Source organism: Vanellus vanellus (assembly GCF_965231255.1).
Source record: "Vanellus vanellus genome assembly, chromosome: 1".
Taxonomy (NCBI): Eukaryota; Metazoa; Chordata; class Aves; order Charadriiformes; family Charadriidae; genus Vanellus; species Vanellus vanellus.
This window is the reverse complement of record NC_138905.1, coordinates 194,861,841-194,887,898: the sequence shown is the minus strand read 5'-3', so window position 1 is coordinate 194,887,898 and position 26,058 is coordinate 194,861,841.

Below are 26,058 nucleotides of genomic sequence, written 5' to 3'. Positions count from 1 at the left end.
TAACACATGTTAAAAGGTAATTTAGAGAATTTTTTTAATTATGAGTTAATTAAGGTCCTTCCATTGAAACTGCTGCTGCAGTTGCTTGTTGTAGGTATATCAGCTTTATGTTGACTGTAAGGAGTACTGCTGTTCAGTCCCCTCACTGCCTCAATAAGGTAAGGGCTTGAATAAGATTAAACCCAAGGCAGCCCTGAAAGTGTTGTTGATATGAAAGGAAGGAAGTTTGAAGAACTCCAGTCCTCAGTAATAACCCTGTCTTGTGGAAGAACCTGCCTGCCAATTAGTATGTCAACCACTTGGTCTCATACTGCAGCAAAGGATTGACTTCATAATACTGATTTGGCTGCTACTTTAGGCATTGTGATAAAAAGATACTTTATGAAAATCCGTAAACTTTCAAGTAAGTAAACTAACCACCATCAAAAAGTATGGAAGAACGCTGTTGTTTTGCTGCATTTTTTTTAAAATCCGTAGGATCATGTATTAAATAACACATAACAAAAACATGATAAAATTATTAATTTAATTAAAGTTAATTAAAAATTTTGGCTGCAAGATCCATAATTTGGCTCTGCAAAATGAGGAATTAAGGAAACTGAAACACCACTAGAAATTTATTATTTCCATCCACTGTCATGACAAATCTAAGTATGCAGATAGTGTGTCCAGTCCCAAAAGTCTCATTGTCAGGTGGTAAACAAAAAAATATGTCAGCTTTGGTTTTCCTAAAAAGATTTATTTTTCCTTAAAATTTCCTTTTGCCCAAAATTTCAGTTATTTTATTTCTTTCCGTGTCTGGGAATAAAGTTTCTCTCAAATCCTCCCACCCTCCTCTACTTGTATTCTACTTTCTATGGTTCTAATTGTAATACAAATGCGAAAGTAACTTTCAGCAGTAAAATGAATCAAGTATCATAACAATTCTTTGTTGTAATTTTTCCAGTGCACCATCCCTATGAAATAGAAAATATGTCTAATGATCAGATTGATGGCTTCCATTTACCAGTAATAATTGCTAATATAAAGAAATTGTGAATGTTTATAGATGTATAGAATTTTTTTGCAGGTGCGTACTTCTACTTTTTTTCAGAGAAAATACTCTGATACAGAGAGGAAAGTGTTACAAATCAGAATCTTGGGAAGAAGTTCAATTCCAGGAAGCCAGTTGATTAAATTTTTTTTTATTATTTTGTATGACAACTATTTCTCCTTTTCTCTATTACGATGACATGTGAACAACGTTACAACAATTTCTCTCATTGTCGATTCCTCTTTAGCTGGAATGAAAAAAAGAAACCCACAAAACTCAAAAACGTATCTTTAATATAACCTGGGACTCAAATTTGTACATGCAAGGAGAGATGAAGCAAGACTGACCTATAATAAAAGAAGAATCACTCAAGTTAAGAGGAACTTCCAAATAAAATTCAAAGGCAGTTCAGACAATTAACATAGAATTTAATGCAAAGATGAAAACTCAATATATTAAGAAAGTTGGAGCAATTTTTATGTTCTGCATGTCATTACTCCTAAAAATATGGCAGACCATGACCAGAAATGTGACAGGTCCTTATAAATGCCTTTTTCTTTCCTTATTATTACCTTTTTTGATACAGTATTAAGCAAAGTTTGTCATGCTGTTTCACAGGGCAATTTAGTAATACATGGTTGAAAAAGAAATAAGCCAACCTTAATTGCATTTAATGCAACTTTTTTACTGTTTGAAAGAATAGCCTGAGATGCCTTTGTTATGTTGTATACCAGCTTGTCTATATCACACATAAAAATAGTTTTCAGTTTCAGTGCATTATGTGGTCATATTTTATGTTTTTATAATTTATTTCTCCCCACTCCCAAAGCACACATCTTTAATTATATCTGCCAATCCACACCCCATAATTGTAAGATTATCAAAATTCTTGAATGATGCAAAAAATTATCATGACAACATATTAACAGATGTCACAGAACAATGTCATGAGGGAAAAAAATGCATTGGTAGAGCCTCCAGCTATGCAGTTTCACATTTATTTTTTTTTAAATCAGAGGTAATTTAATTGTTGGGGTTTGTTTTTAATTGGTAAATTAATTATAAGAATGAAAGTTCCAGATTCAGAAATAGTTGAATTTGATGAAAGAGTTTAATGGGTTTAGGATTTGTCCCAGAGATAGCAGTAATCTGCAATTTAATTTACAGACTACTTACTTGAGTCAGAACTAGCCATAGCTAACCACATTCCCTGCAATGAGCCAGGTGTTTGTAGCTTGCCTACATGCCTGGAACTTGTTAGGTCTACATGGGGTAAATCCTTTAGTTACTGTCTGAAGCTAGACAGTAGTGATGGTTTATTACTATAAAATGGGGAATAATTCTCATCTACAATGACCCAAAACCTATAGAATGGCAGAATAATGAAATATTTGAGGTTGGAAGACACCTTTGGAGATTGTCTAGTCTAACTCCTCTGCTCAGAGCAGGTTGAGCTACAGCAGGTTGCTCATGGTTGTGTCCAGTCGGGTTCTGAATATCTCCATGGACAGAGACTCCAAAACATCTGTGGGCAAGCTACTCCAGTGTTTGACCATCCTCACACTGAAACATTTTTTTTTATGTTTAAATTAAATTTCCTGTATTTCAGTTTTTGCCCATTGCCCTCTGTCCTGTCACTGGGCACCACTGTCAAGAACCATCAGGTATTTATACACATTGTGCATAGGCTCAGGGATGTCCCTCTAAGCTTTCTCTTCTCCAGGCTGGACAATCCCAGCTCTCTCAGCCTCTCTTCATATGAAAGATGCTCCACCCTTAATCAGCTTAGTTGCCCTTCATTGGTCACACTCTAATGAGGCCATGTGTCTCACCAGTGCTGAGAGGAGGAGAAGGATCATCTCCCTCAGCCTGCTGGCAACAGTTTTTCTCATGCAGCCCAGAAGGGTGTTGGCCTTCTTGGCAGTGAGAGCACATTGATGGGTCATGATCAGCTTGTTGTGCACCAGGACTCCAGCTGCCAAGCTGCTTTCCATCTGGTTTGTCCCCAGCATGCGTGGACATATGGGTTTGTTCTTCCCCAGATACAGGACTTTCCCTTTGTTGAACTTCATGAGGTTCTAATTTCTGGGTCATAAGTGAGAAGTCAGGAGATCGATTCCTGTGACTGCTCCACATAAAATAGCCAAGATTGTGGATTCAGCTTTCAGCAAGCAAAATACTGTTTGTAAAAAAATTTAGGTGCACTTCAGAGACAGGGGGGTTCTTTGTTGCTTTTTCTTTACTTCATGTAAGAGGCTACAGTTTGCCTAATTTGCACCTGTTGAAGTGCTCATTTGAAGCACAAGTTGAAGTGCTCACCTGGACCTCACCCTTGGGTCTCTGAAAAGGATGGCATTTCTGTTACAACGCATAGAATAATTGAATGTTAGGTACATTTATGACAGGTATGAACTGTGGCAGAAATATTTTGTCTGTGGACGGGATGGATCATGAATTTTCCTTGTTGGGGATTTGCCTATTAAAATAGAAATTGTTTGCAAAACGCTGTATTTAGATCAACTCTCCGCACATCAACAGAATGAAAAGCATTCCTTGTTAAACCCCTAAGCAATGCAATAGCATGTAAAAAGCAAATTTACAGGGCAGTAAAGTGATTAAAAATTGAAGTGCAGTTAAAATAACCCTTTAGTTTGATAAATCACCAATGAAAACAATAGCTAATTTGCAACTGGTTATTCTAATTAGATCCAGGCTTTTAAAACTGTGTAAAGAACAAATAATGTGCTAAAACAGGGTAGCACTGTTGTTCAGTTACTAAGGAAAATGCATTTCACTAGGATGAAAAATGGGGTATTAATAGTTTTTTTACAGTTACTCTAATTTGCCTTTTGCATGATTTTTTCTATTTATTTTCCTAGCTCCACTGTACTTCTGAGTTATGCAGCCATCAGAATTTATATTGTACTATGCTTTTTATCGAAATCTAAAATGAGAGAAAAATTTGCAGGATCATGTAATTTTCAGGTATACTTTTGGATGTTTTCATGTTACCTGCCAAATTTTCAGGTAATAAGTCCAATGTATCTACAGACTTGCCAGTGAAAGACATAGGTTATGATAATTTTTGTGCACAGGAATACATATGGACCTGCTTTTGTGCATAAAACAGAGAGATCACATGGCCTTATTTTGAGGCCTCAGTCTTAGAAACACTTCTGTACGTGCCAAATATAAGGTGCACGTGTAGCATTGCCTTCATTTCTTCTGTCATTTCTTAAATGATTAATCAAAATGAAACTCAATTTGGAGAAAAATCTAACAATTTGTTCTTCCATAGCACACAGAGATATGAGTCACATTCTTGTGCTGCATTTCAGATATATTAATTTTTTATGGCTTTGCATGGTGCTATTAGCATCTGTCAGACCATGCCAAAGATGGCTATTTTTAAGTGTCTGATTTTCTTTAGCTTACAACAGCTTCGATGGTGCTGAAGTGATTCAGAGAGTGATTCAGTATTGTCACATGACAATATTCACATGACACAAGTACACATCAAAAGTGAAGGAACGTCTTAGGCTAGCAAAATTAGATCAATGCTGCTATTAAAATGAGGAGTCACGGATCTGGGAAACTCAAACTCAGAAATCTAAGAAATAAAAAAGAAAACAAAAAAATGCTGTACAGATATTTCAGACTAAAAGTAAGTACTGCAAAGAAAAGTACAAAGAGAGAAAAATTACTCATGAAAACCATAGGACTTAGGTGGACTGCTAACAAAAAAAAAACAGGAATAAGTTTAAAATATATTTCAGTGTAAAGCTTTAACACACTAATGCCTCTGCACTGAAAAAACGTGGACAATGCATCTCTTAATAAAAGTGAGGGAACCAATACCTTTGGATTAAAATACCAAGTAACGTTTAAATTTCACCATCTGAAATTGGAAGAATATACATGAACGGGTGCAGCAAGCCTGGCTGATAACTTGGTGAGGACAACAGAGATGCATTCAGATGGGTCATCTTTAATGCTCTTTATTTTGAGTAGAATACTGTGTTTTGGGGAAGAAAAAAAGTTTCATAGAATTATATAAATTTCAGTGGGGACATGTAGATGGTTCCTTTGAGATTCAAGGATAAAGAAAAAGGCAAGGAAAGAATCAATCATCTTCTAAATTTATTTTTTATGAAGTTACTTAAAGCATGAATCCTGCAAATTTTTACTTATGTGATAGCCTGGAGAAATAATTAGTTCTTCCCGTAAAAAAGTTGATTCTCCTTTCTACTTGGTAATTGCTAAAGCTTGTATGAATTCATTAATAATCCTGATAAGAAAAGTTCTTATAAACAATTCTTTACTGCTTTGTAAAGATTTGAAGTAACATTTTGAAAAAATACGTTTCTGGTGATGTTGCACAGGTTTAAAAAAAAGATACTACCTTCTCCTTCCAAAAAAACTTTGAAGCACATTTTTTAAAAAAAATAAAATTCAAAGAAAAACTAAAAAAAAAAATCAAAATTAAATTTTCATTTTGTATGGTATATAATTTTCTTTCTTTTCCAAGTCAAAATATGTTTTATTTCTTTTTCAAATCTTGTTTCTGTTTACAACAAAAGATTGAAATGCTTTTGTTTCCTGAAAATTAAAAATTTTGAATTTTGATGTATCTAGCCATCATCGAAGAGTTTCTAACCATGAGTTTATGGGTAGCTGGTTGTTATTTGTCCCTTAGCTCCCTCAATAGTTGAGGGAGAGAAATAAGTGCTGGCCATTTTACATCTGGTTTCCCACCTATCTCTCAGTGAGTCTCTGTGAGTTAGTTCCAGCAGAGATAGAGTAAGCCTTCAATACTTTCTTAAACTAGTTGTTTACTTTTTAAAAGCTTTTAGCCAGATAACTCACTCTGGCAGCCTGTAAGAAGAATTGTGTGTGTTAAAAAACAACAGCAACAACAAATTCCTCATTTTTGTCAACGTCAAAAAAAACCCAAAATTAAATGACTCTGTTAGACCAGAAACCTATATGTAAGGGAACATATATCACATATTTTAGCTAGTATGTCTTCCCTGATGGCCAAAGAGGAAACAATGATTGTTATTTCCTTTGGTAAAAGAGCTGAAATGTACAACTCCAAAAGCCACGGATTCTGTACGCTGGGGAGAAATGGATTCATACAGGTCAAAGTTTTCTGAACTTCTCATTCTAATGGGAGTCCAGAAGGCAATTAGAGTTTCTTAACCTCTGTGAAGCCAATTATACCAGTTGCATAATTGCACTAATAGGAGCACAAAGCTATCAAGAGATATAACTGGAAATACTGAATAATCAAATGTTTGGAAAGGAATGGAAACCCTCTTGCCTAGTTTTTAAGAAAATTCTTGTTGAAAATTGAGACTTCCCTGCAGACAAATTTCTAACGAGGACTTGCTGCCTCTTGCCTTCCTTTGAGGTAACTCGCACAGACCATTCTGGTCAAAAAACTGTAGCCTATAGGCTGGCGTGACACCACAGAAGGTCTGTTCCTCTTCAGTATGTCACAAAATATGTCTCTACATTTAATTCTGACTCTCTTTGAATAACTGGGGGAAAAAAAGCACCATTATGTTGGCATACTTCTTGCTGAATCAAACCACTGAGTTGAGAACATGATGGCATTTTCATCTGTATTGTGCTGTCTGGAAAACAGAGTGGAGTACAAGTTGAGTACAACCATTGCTTATGATAATGTAAGATGTTTTAAAAAAATCATGTTTTTATATCCTCTGGAAACAAAGTCTAAGTCTTATTGCAGCTTGGAGTAATTTGAAAACACAAATATATATACACAAACCTTGGATTATATTGAATTATTGGAAAAACAAGTTGACAATGTTTGCATAATCACCCCATCCATTACTTAAAGATTTTATGATATTTTATGACTCCAAATTAATGTATGGTATTTATGCAGTCCTGGAGGTGTAAATTTAAAAAAAAAAAAAAGAAAGTATTTTGTCCTACGACTTCCTTGGACTGAGCAGTGATTTTGTAGTTTTGGAGAATATCAAGGCTGAACCAGGACAGATATTTCTGTATGAAAGAACAACTATGCCAAAACTGGCAAGTACAACTCTGAAGCAGTTTTCTTCAGGCTAAATGTTACTTTTCTGTTATGATCCATCCTCTGAAAACCTGAGATGTGCTGAAACAAAGAGGTGTCCTTTTCGCTTGAACAGTGGAATACCAAAAAGTCAAAATATTACACTCCAATGCTCACACTGTCTTCCAGTTAAGCCCTTCAAGAGGCGTTTATTGCAGATATTTATATTGGATACTACGGGGAATGTTCTCTTCCAGCTGAGGATTGCAGATGTTACTTATTTTGCCATTCAATGTACCATTCTGCTTTTGGGAAATAACAAAACAGAGAGATACAAGCATTTCTGGCTTTATGTGAGGTAGAGCCGAGTTTTCCAGCAAATGAACAGCACACTGGAAAAAAACAGTATTAGTTTTCAATGGATAAGCAGCAAGCTGTTTCCAAAATTATAGCTTAAGTTCACAGAATGTCTTTAAGTTTGCAGAGTGGCTGCTTGCCCATAGCCATGTTGAGGTAACGCCAAATGCCAGAGCAGTTAGACGCTTTGAAATAAAGTCCATGTTCAACAGACTGCTTCTCTTTCTTTTCCATATTTACCTCCGGTTTAAGCTAACAGAAAGATGGTCTGAAATTAGTTTGGGATCTTGACAATTTGAACACATCTGAAAAATCGCATTGATCATATGTAATGGATTTGCTTACTTGTACTTACAGCTGTAGAAACGTATTTTGGATATCACCTCCTGGTTAGGTGGAAAACTTGAGCAGGAATGTTTTATTATGTGAAGGACACACTGCAGTTGGAGATATCATTTAATAGCATTGTTAAGAGGGCCTGATGCAAATCTTCAGCCAGACTGGCCTTGAAAACCATCAAAAGGTTTGCCCAATGGGTGTGGAAATGAGTGGGAGTAATCTTTTTGATTTCGGTGGGTGTTGCTGGTTGACTTCACCAATGTGGTATTCAGTACATGCTCACTTCTGTTTAAGGCACTTCCTTTTCTTGCCACATGCTTTAACTTTTCTCTGTCACTCCTGTACAGCAGGCAAAGGAGAAATGAGCATTAAAGCAGAGCGGTGAGCTAGGAACAGAAATGAATCATTCAGCTGTGGAAATGGGTTGTGACTGAGCAGAGTGGAATATTTTGAGTAAATGACTATGCCTATGGAAAAGCAACACAGTGGGTCTTTTTTACCACTTTGGAAAGGTTTATAAAGCAAACTCCTTTGGGTTTTTGGCAGTTCAATAAGGTTTTGCCATAAACTTTATTTCCAGTTTCCTCTGTAATGAATGGAAAGCCTGGAAATAGCCTTCCATATTGTCAAAAACAAAATATGTGGATGTTTGTATGTAGATATAGTAGAGTGAAAAATCTGTCAAGGAAAGATTAAGTTCAATTCCTCATGAAAATCTAGCTGTGTTTACCTTTGATCACTTGGACTTTACTCAGCGAATATTGCTAATGATTTCTCTAGTAATCACGCTTCCGGTGGTCCTGCATAATAAAAGAGAGGGATTGCACAGTACTGTACCATGAACTTCAGCACAGGCTGTGGAAAATCAGCTGAGATTTTCTGTTCTTGATCAGACAGTCGTGGGAAGGACCTGACTGCCAATGGGGATGGAAATGCTCTGGAGGACCTGAAGGGACCTGAAGAAAGGTAGTAACTACAGAAAGTGTCCTTGGGAAGCAGTCTTGGCATATGAGTTTTATAAGGCTCCGTGACTTATGGTAGTAGATTTGGCAGAGGAAGGGAACAAGATCACGGAATCACGGAGTTTTCAGAGTTGGAAGGGACCTCCAGAGATCTTCTAGTCCAACTCCCCTGCTAAAGCAGGATTGCCCAGAGCACATTACTCAGGACTGCATCCAGGCGGGTCTTGAAAATCTCCAGAGAAGGGGACTCCACAACCTCCCTGGGCAGCCTGTGCCAGTGCTCTGTCACCCTCACCGTAAAGAACTGTTTCCATGTATTTGAATGGAACTTCCTATGTTCTAACTTGTGCCCATTACCCCTCGTCCTGTCACTGGGAACCATTGAAAAGAGCCTGGCTCCATCCTCCTTCAACCCACCCTTTAGATACTTGTACGCCATAATAAGGTCTCCCCTCAGCCTTCTCTTCTCCAGGCTACAGAGTCCCAGCTCTCTCAGCCTTTCCTCATAAGGCAGATGCTCCAATCCCTTAATCATCTTAGTTGCCCTTCGCTGGACCCGCTCCAGCAGATCACTACAATAAGATAGATCACTACGGTAAAAATTATAATTTCACTAGCACCATAAATTGATTAAAAAACCAAAAATAATGTTAACTTACCTAAAATTCAGCTGACAAAAAATTATTTTCCATATGGATGCTGGAAAGGGGTTTGGCAACGGTCGGCACAAGGGTTCATCCACAAAAGGAAGAGTTGTGTTAATTGCTTTCTTGGTTTTAGAAGGGAAATTGCCTAAAAATCTCAGATTATTAATCTAGCTGTGGAATGTGAATTGTGTAGACCTAATCCCAGTCTTTTCCACCTTTAAAGCAGGCCTCAAAGGACATCCTGTGTGGGGTTAATCAAAATATTTTAGATTTTGATATAGAATATAATGGGCAATTTTATTTTGCATAATTATTCTGCTGAAAAAAATAGCTGATTTTGTTTAGAACCCACTGAAATAAAAACCTCTTTGTTAGAAGTAAAAGAGGTTGGGCCTGCTTCTTAGCCACTTCTACAGAAATGAGATTTCTTTTCAAGTGTGATTAATTGGCAGTCTTTGACGTTATGATTCATTAAATATGTCATCCAGACCCCCTTGAAGGTAAAACTCAGTAGACCTTCAGTTAATGTTAGGATGTTGATGGGGGAGTTCTAACTATGAGACCACTGGGATTATAATTTTCCTCTGTGCATAAACTTTCAGACAGCATTGCAATGCTGAGGGTATTAGCTAACATTTATTTCCTGTAAAAATAAACAAATCTGTGATGTTTCTATGTAACTATTGGTGATATAGCAGAAAAGTTCAACCTTACTTGTCTGAATTTCATTTTTATACTTATGAAACACAATAAATAAAAATTCATTCATATTAAACCAGAAAGAATCACAGTGTTTCTAAATTCCAGAAACGGCCAATTTTATTTTGCAAACTGCATGTTTTAAGCCTTAAACTGAAAGAGTCCAGAACCTGAGGAATGGTGCCTGGTCACTCCAACTGCTTTTTGTGTACCTAAAGACATAAAATAAGAATTATCCAATGATAAAAAGTGGCTATCTTCTGTGTTAGGGTCAGTTCCACAGGATGCAAAAACAAAAGCGAAAACCTCTACCCTGAAAGACATATCATTCAGATGTACCTCTCCCGTCCCTTCCCCACATATTTGAATAACAGGACATGACAGAATCTAGAAGTCTGTTTCCATCTTTTCCCACACCTGCTTTTCAAACTCAAATCTGATGCAGCAACATAATTCATATTAGGAAATTCTGCCTACTACTAAATAAGACAAAGTAGAGCCCAAAAGAATTGTGTAAACCAGATGACTGCTATGAGAATTGGAAGCAAAAGGACTGTGAGAAAGTGCTTTGGTTTTTTTACTCAAATGGATCAGAAGACTGAGGCAAAATGGAGCCTTGCCTTCATAAAGAATGAAAATATTTTCTGAAGAGGTGGTCTAATTTGAAGAATGCAAAGAGATTTGGAGTAACTTCAGAAATATAATTTTTGGCTCTTTACCAGTAAATGAGGGGAATGAGTTATTAAAATACAAGTTTTCATTTTCTTTTTTCCCTGGCAGCTTCGCCATCTATACAGGGACTTGAGGTTTCTTATATAGGTTCTGAATTTAGCTGCCTGTGCTTAGATGACATGAACACATCTGAAATCCCATCCCGCTAAACTAGGTGCTACACCTTTGGCCAAGTGAAAAAAAATTGGTTATTTCACTCATCTTGGCCTCAAGTTTTGAAGGTCCACTCGGGTCATGGGCATTATGGGTGACTGAAGTTATAACTAAACACAGTTTTGCTTTCCCAATCTTACTAAGAAACTGTCTTCCAAAAACTTTTATAATTTTCCTTCCAGCACATTACGTGCATTATAAATCTACATATGGTTTTCATGTGGCTGACTGTCTTTCTTGTTGCCATTTATGTGTTTCTGTATATCATCTTCTTATCTGGGCTTGCACAGACCTTTAATGAATTTCTCCCTTCCTCCATGACACACAGCCCCAACAGATGTTTGAAGTGAATAAATAACATTAGCATCTTTCCTTAGAAAAATATAAAGTCCCTCTTACTAAATTTGACATGGACATTGTTTAAAAGGGATGTTATTTGTATTCCTTCCCAGTCTCATAGATCCAATTTATTCTCTGGTTTGCTGGAATGTATCTTTGGATGCAATAGTGCAAATGGAGCTGCAGACATGAACTATAGTAGTACGTGGAAAACCCTATGCCTATGACTTTTCTTAAAAGGATATATAGCTGATTTGTCTCTGGTTAATGCAGTTTTCTACCGAAAACTTAAAGTATGTAGAAATATGATCCAGAAGACTAGATATTTCTGACCTGCGCAAATATCTGAAATATATCTTCCACTGAAAATAAAATAAAAAATCCAAAGCTGTTAATGAAAGTTAAAGAATGTTAATGAGCTGTTTTTATTCATGTTAATGTTTATTCCATTCATTTTTATCATCTGTTTTCTATTATTTCTATTTTTTTAGGGTGAATGTTACCTCAGCAGCTGATAAGGATAATCACGCTGAAGGTATGTAGAGGAAGGAGCATTTGTTTTCTTAAAGACACAAGGTACATACGTAGGCAGATATGAGGCCTGAACGCAAAGATGGAAAATTGCTGCTGAGAACGCCTGTATCAACTTGCAGTTGTATACTTCATCTCATATGAATAATTCTGGGCTTCACTAATGATTTTCAATAATCAATTTCTTTGTGATATTAAGAGGAAATTATTTACTGCATAAATCATTGAGAAATCAGTCAGGGAGAGGTAGTTTCTGTCATTAGATGTACTGATATAACTGGGGGAGGTGGACAGACACAGTCTCTCCAGCAGACAAATCCTTCTTGGTGTCAGGTGTAGAGCGGTAAAATAATTTAGGCTTGAAGAGTCTGCCAGACACCACCTCATCCAACCCCAGCCCAAAGCAAGGTTAACTTTGAAGTTAGACCAGGCTGCTCGGAGACATCCATGGCCATAAAAAGCCAAAGCCCTGGCAATGACCTACCGGATAGATCTGTTCCTACCACAGCCCTTCCCCTTGGGTGGTGTACAGGCTGTCTATGGCAAGGTACTGGAAATGGACGCCGCAGGGTGTCCTCTGTGAGGACAGGCTGAGTCTGCCCCATGCTGGACACAGGCGGTTCCAACTGGCTCCAATGGACGCACCACATGGCACAGCTGAGGCCTTCAGCCAAGATGGTGGAGCCTCTGGGAAAGCGTATTTAAGAAAGGACAAATGCAGCAAGGGGAGAGGAAAAAAAACTGTGAGAAAAAACCCTGCAAGTACCAAGATGAGAGAAGAAGGAGAGGAATGAAGTGCTCCAGGTGCTGGAGCAGAGATTCCCCTGAAGCCTGTGGAGAAGATCATGGTAAAGTAGGTTGTCATGCTGTAGCCCATGGAGATGACCATGTCAGAGCAGATATGCACACTGCAGCTCATGGAGGACGTTATGCTGGAGTAGATGGGTATGCCCTGAAGGTAGCTGCAGCCCTTGGAGAGCCCATGCTGGAGCAGGTTTTCTGGCAGGAACTGCAGCCCATGGGGGACCCACGCTAGAGCAGGAGAAAACTGTGAAGGGGAAGGAGCAGCAGAGAGTAACCGTTATGGACATACAGCAACTTCTCATTCTTCTTTTGCCACTCGGGAGGAGGAAGGAGAGGAGTTGGGAATGGAATGAAGTTGAGCCTGGAAAGAAGGGCACGTGCGGGGAAAGCGTTGTTAGTTTTATCTTTGTTCCTCGTCATCCGACTCTATTTTATTATCAACAAATTAATTTTCCCCAAGTAGATTCTGTTTTGCCTGTGATGATCGTTGGTAAGTGACATCTTTGTCTTTGTCTTGACCTGCAAGCTTTTTCATCTTATTTTCTCCCCCTGGCCTATTGAGGAGGCAGAGTGAGAGAGCAGCTCAGTGGACGTTTGGCATCCACCCAAAGTCAACCCACCACACCTGGCGGTACCAAGGACAACCTCACCTTAGCTCCCATGCACCTCTCTCCAGCCCCCAGAGTCCTGTAGTCACTTCTGATATGATCAAGCTCACTCCAGCAGTACCACTAGTACCTGTGCTGATGACCACAAAAGGATAATGACCCAAGGGCTAGATGAGCCTCTGCGCTCGTTCTGTAACACCTCACATCTGGGCTGCTGGGAAGAAACACATCTCCAGGACAACAGGTCTGGTTCAGTGCTTCTGTTCCCTATAGCAGGGAGTCCACAGGCACACTAAATAAAACATTCTGCTGTAGCTCTCTCAGACTTATTTCTCAAGAAAAGCTCTGAATCAGAAGATGATTTAGTCTAAAATGAGATTTACTTGTTCATTTTCTACCCTGTTTCCTGTGTGCACAATCTAGAGCATGCTGCAAAATAGATATTACATAAATATGCCCTTTCCGTCAGGGGAACGTGTCCTTTCCAAGTCAGTGGATACTCTTCATCAGTCTTTGAAGATGAATGCTGGGTAGAACTCCGAACTATATATAGAAAAGTCTTTGTCTATATGAGCCACTCTGCTAATGGTTTTGTGAAAGGTATCTGATTTACGAGGGAAGAACTGAGATGTGTACACATGGCAAATGAGATATTTTTATGAAAAAAAAAAAAAATCTGCAGAGAACTTATTTTCAACATGCCAAGAAGTTTGATATCTTCATGCAAAATAACAAGAAAGAAATCAAATTTAAATTCATAGAAGAAGCCAGCATATTTGTTTGCTCTCCTTTTGTCCCAGAAGTTTAAGTCATCTTTTCCCCTTCTTTTTCCATTATAAAAGTTCTACGTGTATGCACTCCTCCAAATTTGTTATTGACATTCATGATACTCACATATGGCAATCATTAACTACTGCAAAAATGTACCACAGTTGATTTAATTATTTTCCTAGAACGTTATTCGAGGAATTCAGGTACAAGCACAAGTTCTTAGACGTACACTCTATACTTAGTATCATCTTCTAATAAGGAACATACATACTTCATTTTGGAAATAACTTTATATACCCGTCACAACTACATAACAGACATCTGATTTTTTTCTCAATGGAAAATGTAACAGCATACTCAATATTTTGCAAGCAGACAGATAAAGCTGTAGCCTTGCAAAGAAAAACAGTGAAATATCTCAAGCCCAGAAAACTTCAGGGGTCAGACCTGGAGGGATCTTTGTACTCTGGTCCTGATTTAGAAACCAGTTCAGAAGGTAAGCTATGACATCAAGAAAAGTTCTTCCTTTGTGTCTTTTTGACATCAGCCATTATCTAATACAGGTTAAAATACTGGTTTACAGATCATCTGCCTTGCTTGTGACCCACAAGATTCTACTATGCTATCAGCAAATTCAAACTTCTTGTTCCACCTTTATGGGTCAAGGTCACTTAATTTTTACAGTTTTTGAACTGGGCCAGTTTTCATGACCTGTACTTTTCTTCCCTTCCAATGACATCACCCTTCCTCAGCAAGACCCTCAGGATTGTTCTTGCTCATCTTCATTTCATTGTTGCCTGTGTACTTCCTTTTCTCCCTGCACTTGATCTGACCCTGGAACTTAGGGACATACTTAAGCTGATACCACCAGACCCCTGGCTAGGATCTAAATTCTCTCTGAACAAATAACTTCTTCCATGGAAATCACAACTGCGTAAACAGAAATTAACTCTGTAAATAATTTTCCAAGGCCAACAGGAACTGTCAACATGATCAGCCCCTTGGCTGAATAATAGTGTGGTTTTCTGGGTAGAGGTTAATAGAGACAGAGCATCAGAATCCAGCCTCATATTTTTGGCAAGTGAGATTTGGATAAATGTGAAGCCAAATGATGCCTGTACTTAGATGGTGTCTCCTTATTAAGAATTTCCTTGGTGAAAGTTTTGCAAAAGCTGGAGATATAATGTTCTTATTAATGAAGAGTGAGGTAAGCAGGCCTTTAGACTGAAATTCAATTCATCTGCCTCTATCAATCTGAAAATTAGCTGTCTAGTGTAACCTTGCTGTTTGGGCTCTCTGTGTAGCTGTCAGAGAGCCAGAGGTACCTCCAGGGTTACATCCTTCATTTGATCAGAGGTATCACAATTTTCTTTCCTTTTGTCCTTTCTTGTCATAAAGGAAGTGTTCATACTGACTTGAAAAGAATTGAGCTGCTGTCACAGTGAAGTTTAATGAGAAAGCGTTTCTGGATATTCAGCTCCACTCGATGTCATTGTCATTCTCTCAGAGGCGCAACTTAAGCACAACCAATGGACACGTTTGTTTATCAAGGTGAGATTTTCAAAATGGTACCTTTCACTACTTTTTTCCACAGAAAAACATGTTTTTTTTTTCTCTTTTCCAATTAGTTCTAATAATGTATGGAAAAATACAGGCAATTGTAGAAAATAAATCATTTGACCTTACAGTTGGCGTCATTAGTATGTCGAAAATATTGCATAAAGCTATGTATATCTGTATCTATCCTTGACAATTTTTTAACAAAACTAGATTTTTAGGATAACCTAAGTGAAAACAAATGTTAATAATCTCACTGAAAGTTCCTGGAAACATGGAGAATTGTTTTATTCCCTTCAGGGATGGTGACATAGTTCTATGAGTGTATAAAATATTTTGTTAGCCTAGTTTACATTTTGAAACTCCCACTTTGTTGCCAAAAGTTATAAAAATAGTTCCCAGTGTAATATCAATGATTTCATTCATAGCAGCGATGCAAGAGAACACCTACTGTCCAGGAGGGCTGCTGCATGCAAAAATGAGGTCTTCGAAGAAAGTACGCAGGCTGACACGGGAGATGTGCGCTCACAGAGAGATGTGCTGGGCTGAGGAAAAGCTGCTCCACCCTGAATGTCAGCCGTGGTCAACATTTTATTCAGAGCTGCTGCTGCCAGAAAAAAAAAAAAAAAACCAAACACAAAATAAACAACAGTCAACTCCTCTGTTGTGCCTGTGGTCCTTGGGCAAAGAATCTGCACTCCTTATAGAACTAAGGAGCAGTGTGCATGTGAAACATTCCTCCATTCATCGACAGTTGGTAGGTAGCGTAGAATATATATATATATATATATATATATTTTTTACCGTGCAGTGTATTAAGTGGCAGATTGTGCCATATATAGAAAAGATATAACTGTATGTGGAAAGCTGAATGACCTAAACGGGAATTTCTCCAATCTTGTAAAAGCCCCCAGAGTTTAGACAATAAACAGGAAATGCTGAATGCACCCTGAGTTAGGTATAGATTGTTGTTTCACTAGTATATCGCTATTGATCATGTCATGAGACATGTTTATGCAGAAAAGGCAGGACTTGCCTGTGTCTCTTCAGTTGCTTTGTCTATTTACTTGGGGCATTGCAAATGTTGTGACATGAAATACACTTAATGTAGCAGAAATCCCAAATCAGCAACTTTCTAGCTTCCTTTGACAAGCTGTTGCATGTCACCTCACCCTTTCACTGAATGTATGTGCTTTAACTTAACTCAAAGAAAGACCATTACGGCTCCTTTGGGTCAGCGAGGAAGCAGAAGTCTGTGTCCAGCTTTCCTGAGGGTACTGCTATTTATCTAGAGTTTCGTAAACGCGTCCAAAAAACCCCTCCTATACAGCACTCCCCAAAACACGCCTGTCCAAACTTTGATTTAGATCTCAATTTGGATGTTAGTCTGAAAGCAAGCTTAACGCTGGCAGAAAAGTGCAACCACAGGCTTTTCACTGTTCGTGAAACCGGAGTTTATTTTCCTTAAAAAGCTGCACATACACACATGGAAGAGGGTTCAGGGCGCTCTTTGGTAATTCACAGGCAACAGGAACACAGCTGAGACTACGAAAGAGGCAGGACAGCGTGTGTCCTCGAGAGGTGTTTGCTCTCTGCCAGTAGTGTCACAACTCTTTCTAGAGTGGGACTGCGTGTTGTTTTGAGACCCCAGCATCCATCCTCGCAGTGAGCATGGACACAGAGACATACGGTTTGCTAGAACAGGACTTATGCAGCAGCTTGGCTTATATTTTATCCTCGTTATCTCCCAGCATGTTCAAACTTTAATTTCTTTTTCCGCAAGCGTGCAGAGATTGGTCAGTCACACACAGGACAGTAGATCTTTGGCTCTTTAATGTCATGTCCTGCCCTCTTCTCCACAACAGCTTATGAAGGAACTTCATCGCGTATGTTGCAGGTTTTACCAGCCTAGATTACAAAACCGCATGCTATAGAGATACATAGTAGGGGACATATTTTCTAGATAAGCAGGGCGCCTGATTACCTTACACTTTCTGCCTTTAAAAAATGGGGCTGATGCAGGTTAACCCACATGCTTTAGAATGAAACAATTTAATGCTTGTCCCAAAGAAGAGTAGGAATAGCATGAAGCAAACGGAGGTATTAGCTGTAATACTCTTTCTCACAGTATGTGCTCACAGAATAGGGCAACAGAAACAGAAGGAAGAGAAATACCTCAAAATAGGATGTGGTTGACATTAGTCATATTCAGCAGTTTTCTCATCCTGTGCAAGTTATTTTGCAGATTGCAGCGGCCACAGTCTCGAGTGCCGACGACAGATCAGGAGTAAAGACAGAGAAAGAAGGGGAGACATTACTAATGTAGTAAACACACAGCTGGAGTTTTGATGGGTCAAGACAAGCCAAACATATTTGGTGTACCCTTCCGGTTATGAAGAACAGATTTGTGTCTCAGCAGTAACAGGAAAGCAGTAAATTATTATTTCATGGACTGGGACTGTGGAGTCCCCCTCCTCCGCTTGCTTGTTTGCCTTAAGTCTTTGAAGTACTTGGAAAATCCCTGAGACACTGCCCCACCTCTGTGAGCTCTAAAGAGTCCGGGTGGCGTAGCGTGTATATCCAGGATGCTGATTAATGTCTAAGCAATCATTGCTGAAGACGCGCTTTAGACCTGTATATGTTAAAGTATAGAAGAATAACCCTTTTGTTCTCATTTATTGGCAAAATACCTACAAGAGCAGGAGTTAAAAGAAGACAGCTGTGAGGATTCCCAGCAGATTCACGCTGTGGGAGGACTCGCTTGAAAGTTACTCATGGTATTTTGAAAGGTATTTGCAGAACTTTGTGTGCTCTAGAGTATTTTCTATGTGTAGTGGTTGTTCTGTATTGTTTTCTTTTGTTTTCTTTTGATTTGGCTTGGTTTGGTTTGGTTTTTAATTTATTTTACGGAGGCTGCGTTTCCATGTGAATTTCTTCAGTGACTGTGTCTGACGAAGCAATTTCTTCCCCCTCTCCCCCATGCCCTGCACAACCTCAGAATAAGTGTTTGCAGAGCCATTTTCTAAAGCGGATGGGGAAGCTGATCCAGCTGAAGACAAAACAGTTTTTCTCCCCAGCTTGACACATTCCTCCGTCCCATTCAAATTATGGTTCCTTAACCAGCTCTGTTCATATAGCACTGAGAGATGTGCTAAGGCAGAAATGTGTTATGCAGGCAAAAATAGCTCAAGTCAGCCTGCTGCTCAGTCTGAGGCCATAAACGTGTAGGAATAGCCATAGGATGGATAAGGATGGTGTGATGGCAGGCTGCTGCTTCGCCCTCCTTTCCCCTGCCCATAGACATTTATTCCCTCCTCCTCCCAAGCACTGGCCCTGCAGCTCAACAAACTGAGCGATAAGTGGGCTCAGGAAGCTGGAGACCAGCTGCAAAAGAAATGGACGGTTTTCAGCTGGATTACCTTCCTGATTCCGCTTCACTGAGCGGTTACACACACGCCAGTGTCATTTCATGGCAGGATAGACCAGATTTAAGACTTAGCGTTAGACTTTAACTCCTGTGGAATTTCATGCTCAAAACCTGCGTGCCCATGTCGCCTTCTCTCTATCTTTCTTGTCTGACTAAGGTTATAGAACATTATCTCCCAAGCTGCAGGATTTATGCAGTGTCAAACCTGGCCTTAATTCTGCATATGTTCTGAAAGTCCCTGGAGACAAGGAATATTTCCTTATTCGGCAGATGAAGTAATCTCAGTTTCAGGCAAAAATAAGAGGATGTTAGAGATAATTGAGTTATATAAGTGTTGTCTATGCAGGCCTCTTCCACAGGAATAAGACAAATGCATAGAAATGCAGAAATACATAGAGAAAGACTTCCTTTTCCACGAAGGCTGCTCATTAAACTCAGTTTCTACCAGGTAGAAGAGATGACTAGTCTCAGCATGTATTTTGATGTATTTTTATATTTTAAGAAGCTGCCCTCATGATGGTGGCTGTATATCCTGAAGTTTGTGCTTTTCTTTCTTTTTCATACTGAACAAATACAAAACGACTGGACTTGTGCATGTTCTTTAGTTAAGGACCCAAGGAGTTGCTGTGTGTTATGACATCATAAAAAGGATATTGCGGGTGAAGAACCAAAAATAACCCAGCTCATGGACACGGATAGTTATATTGGTAGTCAAGAAAAAAATGCAGCCTGTGGGGTTTCTTTTTTTAAGGAAAATCAATTCCCTGCACTTCCAGCTGCTGCAAGGATGAAGTCACATGCATAACACTGATGCTGCCATTGTAGATTTAGTTTATATTGGTCTCATATCTGGCTGCAATATCTAGCTACTCAGTCAGTTAATAAGGAAACAGGAGAGGAGAACAAAAGGGAGTCTCTGGGAAGACATAAAACTATCTTCTGAATTTATGCTATAGTACTGCTTAAAAAAAAAAAGAGTGACTAAGTTGTATGTGTGATAATTGGAGTCATTTCTGCTACCGTTTACACTATTGCAAAAGACACCTTTAAACAGCTAAAGTAACTCTTCCAAAACATCGCTTAGTTCAGAGGTGCATGAAGTGGGTAAAGGTACAACTAAGTCCCATAGGTCTATTTAAACTGTCAGTATAGTAAAATTCATGTGTTGACTGTAAATGAAAGCCAAAGGTTCTTTCCTTTGCTTCACTTCTATTTTCCTAGCCGCCATTTCACCTATTTAAGCTTCAGGTTCCCCATGTTTTCAATGGAGAAACCTTAGTAAACCTTTCTCTGACATTCTTCTGTATGTTTTGAACTCTATCAATGAAAAGCCATATGCAGGAGCAGAAGTGTGTTATTATTAACAGTGGCATGTGGATCTATATTCAATATGTAGCCAATCTTTTTGAAAAACAAAATGCTATATAACTGTCTCATTTTTCCCCCTAACAAGTATTTTTTCTTCTATTTTGCCAAACAGAAGACTCAATATTTTTATGACTTTCTTGCACATCCTTTGAGAGATCTTCTTGGAGTCTCTTATGCACTCTTCAAAGTCTGGTGTTTTTCATTTTCTGATTGAGAGGTGTGCCTTTGTACCACAGTCTAAGAGATTCAGAACGAGGAGAAAGAAAGATTCAGGGTTTGTCCTTCTTTCACTTGCTAGATTTAAGTGCGTTTTCCATGTGCTGGTTGTTCATGGAAATTTGAGGAACGACTGTGGGAACTGGGGTTGTTTAGCCTGGAGAAGAGGAGGCTGAGGGGAGACCTTATCACCCTCTACAACTACCTGAAAGGAGGTTGTAGAGAGGTGGGGGCTGACCTCTTCTCCCTGGTCACAAGTGATAGGATGAGAGGAAATGGGTTCAAGTTATGTCAGGGGAGGTTTAGATTAGCTATTAGGAAAAGTTTTTTCACTGAAAGGGTTATTAAACATTGGAATAGGCTGCCCAGGGAGGTGGTGGATTCGCCATCCCTGGAGGTGTTTTAAAAAAGGGTAGATGTGGTACTTGGGGACATGGTTTAGAAGTGGTTTTGTCAGGGTAGGTTAATGGTTGGACTTGAGGATCTTAAAGGTCCCTTCCAACCTCAGCAATTCTATGAAAATTCTACGAAATCTACGTATACAACAAGCCTCCTTTGGTCTTATAATTATCCCTGTTACATCACATTTAAAGGGATACAGCTCCAGCCCACTAATACTTGGGGACATAGTTTAGAAGTGTTTTTTGTCAGGGTAGGTTAATGGTTGGACTTGATGATCTTAAAGGTCCCTTCTAACCTCAGCAGTTCTATGATTCTATGATTTCCAGCTGACATTTGGCATATTGTTCCATAGCAAACGGACCATGGCTGTGAGCTCACATAGGTGCAGGCAACTCCATGTGTCCAGCGGTACCTGCATCATTTACACTGATTTAGCAGCTTTTATGGTCCTCCAGTTACCAAAAAATAGTACAAAGACATTGTTGGGGCCAGAATCTACTACTCTAACTCACTGGCAGACATCACTAGCTATGGCTAAGCCTGCCATGCTATAGATCTGAAGCAAACTAACTACTTGAGGAATATGCTTTCGATAATGACTGTCTCTGACTGAAGTGGACTGAAGCAAATGTCATCACAAGCAGAAATGCAGTGTAATATACAAGCACCTCTTACCAACCACAGTGTTTACTGGCTTGCATAGCTCTTACGTGCCCACTACAACCACATACACTAATATGGAAAACATTTACTAACAAGTATATACTTGTTTTTTTCCTCATGTTTCAATTTCTGAAGTCAATTCAAAACAGATTATTTATTTTTGCAGTATGTCACCATGCAGAATGTTACCTAAGCAGTACTCCATAAATATAACTTTAGAGATGAGCACAAAATAAATCTATCATTGATTAAGTTAGAATTACCACAGATAATGTGGTAACTCATTATATGTGCACATTTACATGAGGACACTCATGTGCATATTTAGATTCAGAATAAAATTCAGTGGGAATACACATTTTCAAAAGGTGTCTATGGGAATTGGAAGGTAATGACCCATATGCCGCCTTCTCTCCCTTCCTCTTTTCCTCCTTTTCTCCCTCCCTCCCTTCCTTCCCAGTGTTTTGCAGTAGAAGCCAAATGAATCTGAGAAATGTCTAGTGCACCCTCAGCAAGTTTGCCAATTATACCAAGCTGTTTGGTGAGGTAGACATGCTGGAGGGGAGGGATGCCATCCAGAGGGACCTGGACAGGCTGCAGAGGTGGGCCCAAGCCAACCTCATGCAGTTCAACAAGGCCAAGTGCAAGGGTCTTACATCTGGGTTGGGGCAATCCCAAGCACAAATACAGGCTCAGCAGGGAATGGCTGGAGAGCAGCCCTGAGGAGAGGGACCTGAGGGTGCTGATTGACGAGAAGCTCAACATGAGCCAGCAGTGTGCGATCACAGCCCAGAAGGCCAACCGTATCCTGGGCTGCATCAGAAGAAGCATGGCCAGCAGGTCAAAGGAGGTGATTCTGCCCCTCTACTCCACTCTCGTGAGACCCCACCTGCAGTACTGCGTCCAGCTCTGGAGTCCCCAACATAAGAAGAACATGGACCTGTTGGAGTGTGTCCAGAGGAGAGCCACGAGGATGATCCGAGGGCTGGAGCACCTCTTCTACGAGGAGAGGCTGAAAGAGTTGGGGCGGTTCAGTCTGGAGAAGAGAAGGCTCCAGGGAGATCTTATTGCGGCCTTCCAGTACCTAAAGGGGGCCTACAGGAGAGCTGGGGAAGGACTTTTTACTAGGGCATGTAGTGCTAGGACGAGGGGTTTAAACTGGAAGAGGGCAGGTTCAGATTGAACATTAGGAAGATGTTTTTCACTTTGAGGGTGGTAAGGCACTGGAACAGGTTTCCCAGAGAGGTTGTTGAGGCCCCCTCCCTGGAGGTGTTGAAGGCCAGGCTGGACGTGGCCTTGGGCAACCTGGTCTAGTGGGAGGTGTCCCTGCCTATGGCAGGGTGGTTGGAACTTGATGATCTTCAAGGTCCTTTCCAACCTATACCATTCTATGATTCTATGAAACTTGCTTTATAAAATTTTAACCAATGTGGAAACTGATTGCAACAGATTCCAGTATTGGCTATCGCTATTCACTCTGAGAAATGATCAAAGGATTTTTAAAAATACAAAGACAAATCCTTGTCTGAAGCTGTTCTTATGTTTCTTGTGATGCATATGAAAAATTGGAACTCATATGATCTTTTCATATGCTTAAAGGCAATTTTTAAAAAAAGTGTTTATTCTTACCAGATTTGAAAGGAAAACTGATTTTTATCAGATATTTATCAAAAGATTAGTTGTAAATAAATTGGCATTAAAGGGAAGCTACCATTGCATTTGCAATATTTGCAGCTTTAGAATCTAATTTCAGATACTTTTCTTGCTCTCTTTTAGGAATCTTTTTTTCTGACTGTCTAGGAATCTATATAATACAGAAATTATTTGAATGACAAACTGAGAATAACCTCTGACTGATAAATTACTTTAATGTCTTGCATCTGGAAATAGTCACAGAGCAAATATGTAGCTCTTGTTCCATTTCTGTTAGTATATTTGATTTTATGGTCTCCCAGGCAAGTCAGAGCAGAAATAAGGTCACTGTATGTCATCTCTCCTTTGGGGACAAGAAACGCATTATGTAGTCTGACAATGCAGTAAACAAAAATAAAGTAGATATGGCCAGAAACAGCACTCTCTGATCCCCTTTCTCAGTGACCTCAGCCTTGTGCCAATGACTCATTTCCAGAGAGAAATTAGAATTAGAGGTACTACCAGAAAATCAAGACCAGCCTAAGAGAACGGGCCTTAAGGGGGCTCTTTTGTACATGCTGTAGCTCTAGATCAACTCTTGAGTATCATTTATGACAAATGTTTTCCTTATTTTTTTTTGAAATATGATGGAAAGTTTCTTCCACAGTCTATTTCAATACCTGATACTCATATGATTAGAGATTATTACTCAAATAAGTAAATTTTTCCTCATGTTCAGTCTCGGTCTCGCGATTTAAACCTACTAATTGTTGCATTTGTCACAGTAATGTAAAAAAAAAAAATTACAGAATCACAGAATAGTCAGGGTTGGAAGGGACCTCTGGAGATCATCTAGTCCAACCCCCCTGCCAGAGCAGGGTCACCTACAACAGGTTGCACAGGACAGCATCCAGGCGGGTTTTGAATGTCTCCAGAGTGGGAGACTCCACAACCTCTCTGGGCAGCCTGTGCCAGTGCTCCACTACCCTCAAAGTGAAGAAGTTCCTCCTCATGTTAAGATGGAACTTCCTATGTTCAAGCTTGTGCCCATTACCCCTCGTCCTATCAATGGGCACCACTGAAAAATGACTCCTCCCATCCCTCTGGCACCCTCCCTTTAAGTATTTGAAAACATTAATAAGATCCCCCCTCAGTCTTCTTTTCTCTAGACTAAAGAGAGCCAAGTTCCTCAGCCTTTCCTCATATGAAAGATGTTCTAATCCCCTAATCATCTTCGTAGCCCTTTGCTAGACATTCTCCAGCAGATCCCTGTCTTTCTTGAACTGGGGAGCCCAGAACTGGACGCAGTACTCCAGATGCGTCCTCACCAGGGCAGAGTAGAGGGGGAGGATGACCTCCCTCGACCTGCTGGCCACACTCTTTTTGATGCACCCCAGGATGCCATTGGCCCTCTTGGCCACCAGGGCACATTGCTGGCTCATGGTCATCCTGTTGTCCACCAGGACTCCCAGGTCCTTTTCCACAGAGCTGCTCTCCAGGACGTCAGCCCCCAACCTGTACTGCTGCATGGGGTTATTCCTCCCCCGATGCAGTACCCTACACTTGTCCTTGTTGAATTTCATTAGGTTCCTCTCTGCCCAACTCTCCAGCCTGTCCAGGTCACGCTGTAAAGCAGCACAGCCTTCTGGCGTGTCAGCCACAGCCAATTATTCTTTCTCTCTTCAAAAAAAACATGTATATATTTCAGCAGTATTTTCCTGTCTCCTCTCACTTTCCTCCAGTTTAAACAATCATAGTTCTTCAGTCCTTCCTCACAGGACATTTTTTTTTTCAGATCAGTTTCTCTGCTCTCTACTGAACTTTCTGAAATTACTATTTGTAATCAATTTACATGTTTTCTGCAGTCTGCCACTCCCAACTGTGCTTTATCTCAAGTCTAACATCCTTTCTGCCTTGAATACACATCTTTTTCAGATTGTACCTCTGTTTATACAATATAACATGATGCCTTTCTGTAGCAACATGGGTGCTGACTCATTTTCAGCTTTGATAGTCAAATAAACTCTCATTCTTTTCAGAAGAATTCATATGAATAAACTGTTCCAAACTTTAATTTCGACCTTTAACGTTGGTCTGCATTTAACGAGTTTCTGCCTAGACAGTGTTGAGTCATTAATTCACTCAGTGGCTGTTGTGAACCCAGAAAAGTGACTCCAGCACTAGCCAGACAGCAGTGACAAGGGGACATCTCTCCAATACAGGTCTTGAGATCGCATAGATTTCCCTCACACCATTCCTAACTTTATGCAAATCTAATTCTTATCTTGTCTCAGGTCCCAATCCTGTCTCTTTTTTGCCTTCAGCTTGTTTCCTGCTCCCAACAAAATCTAGTGCCCTCCTGCTCCACATGCCAGTCCCTGTCTTGCTGCACTGTTTCTTTGGTTTCCTCATTTTCATCTTGCGTTCTGCCCATGCTTTTGTCTCAGGCTATAAAGTTGTTGAAAATGACTCTATTTATTGACCATGACTCTGATTCTCAAGATGCTCCTTTGGGTAGAGGAATGTTTTCACATTCTTATTTCTGGGTCCTAACAAAGCTTTGTTGTAGAGCACGCCTCCTGATCAGAGCATACCTCCTGACTATAATATCTCCTATTACTGTCCAAGGTCTTACTGTCAGGCCTGACTGCTCACCCCCTACATTGCAATACAGGTATGGTAGAAACCTAACCCTATGCTTGTGAGATCACAGCAGTGTGATACATACCAGTTTCTTAAATGACCAGTTTCTCCAGCTTGCTTTCAGATCGATGT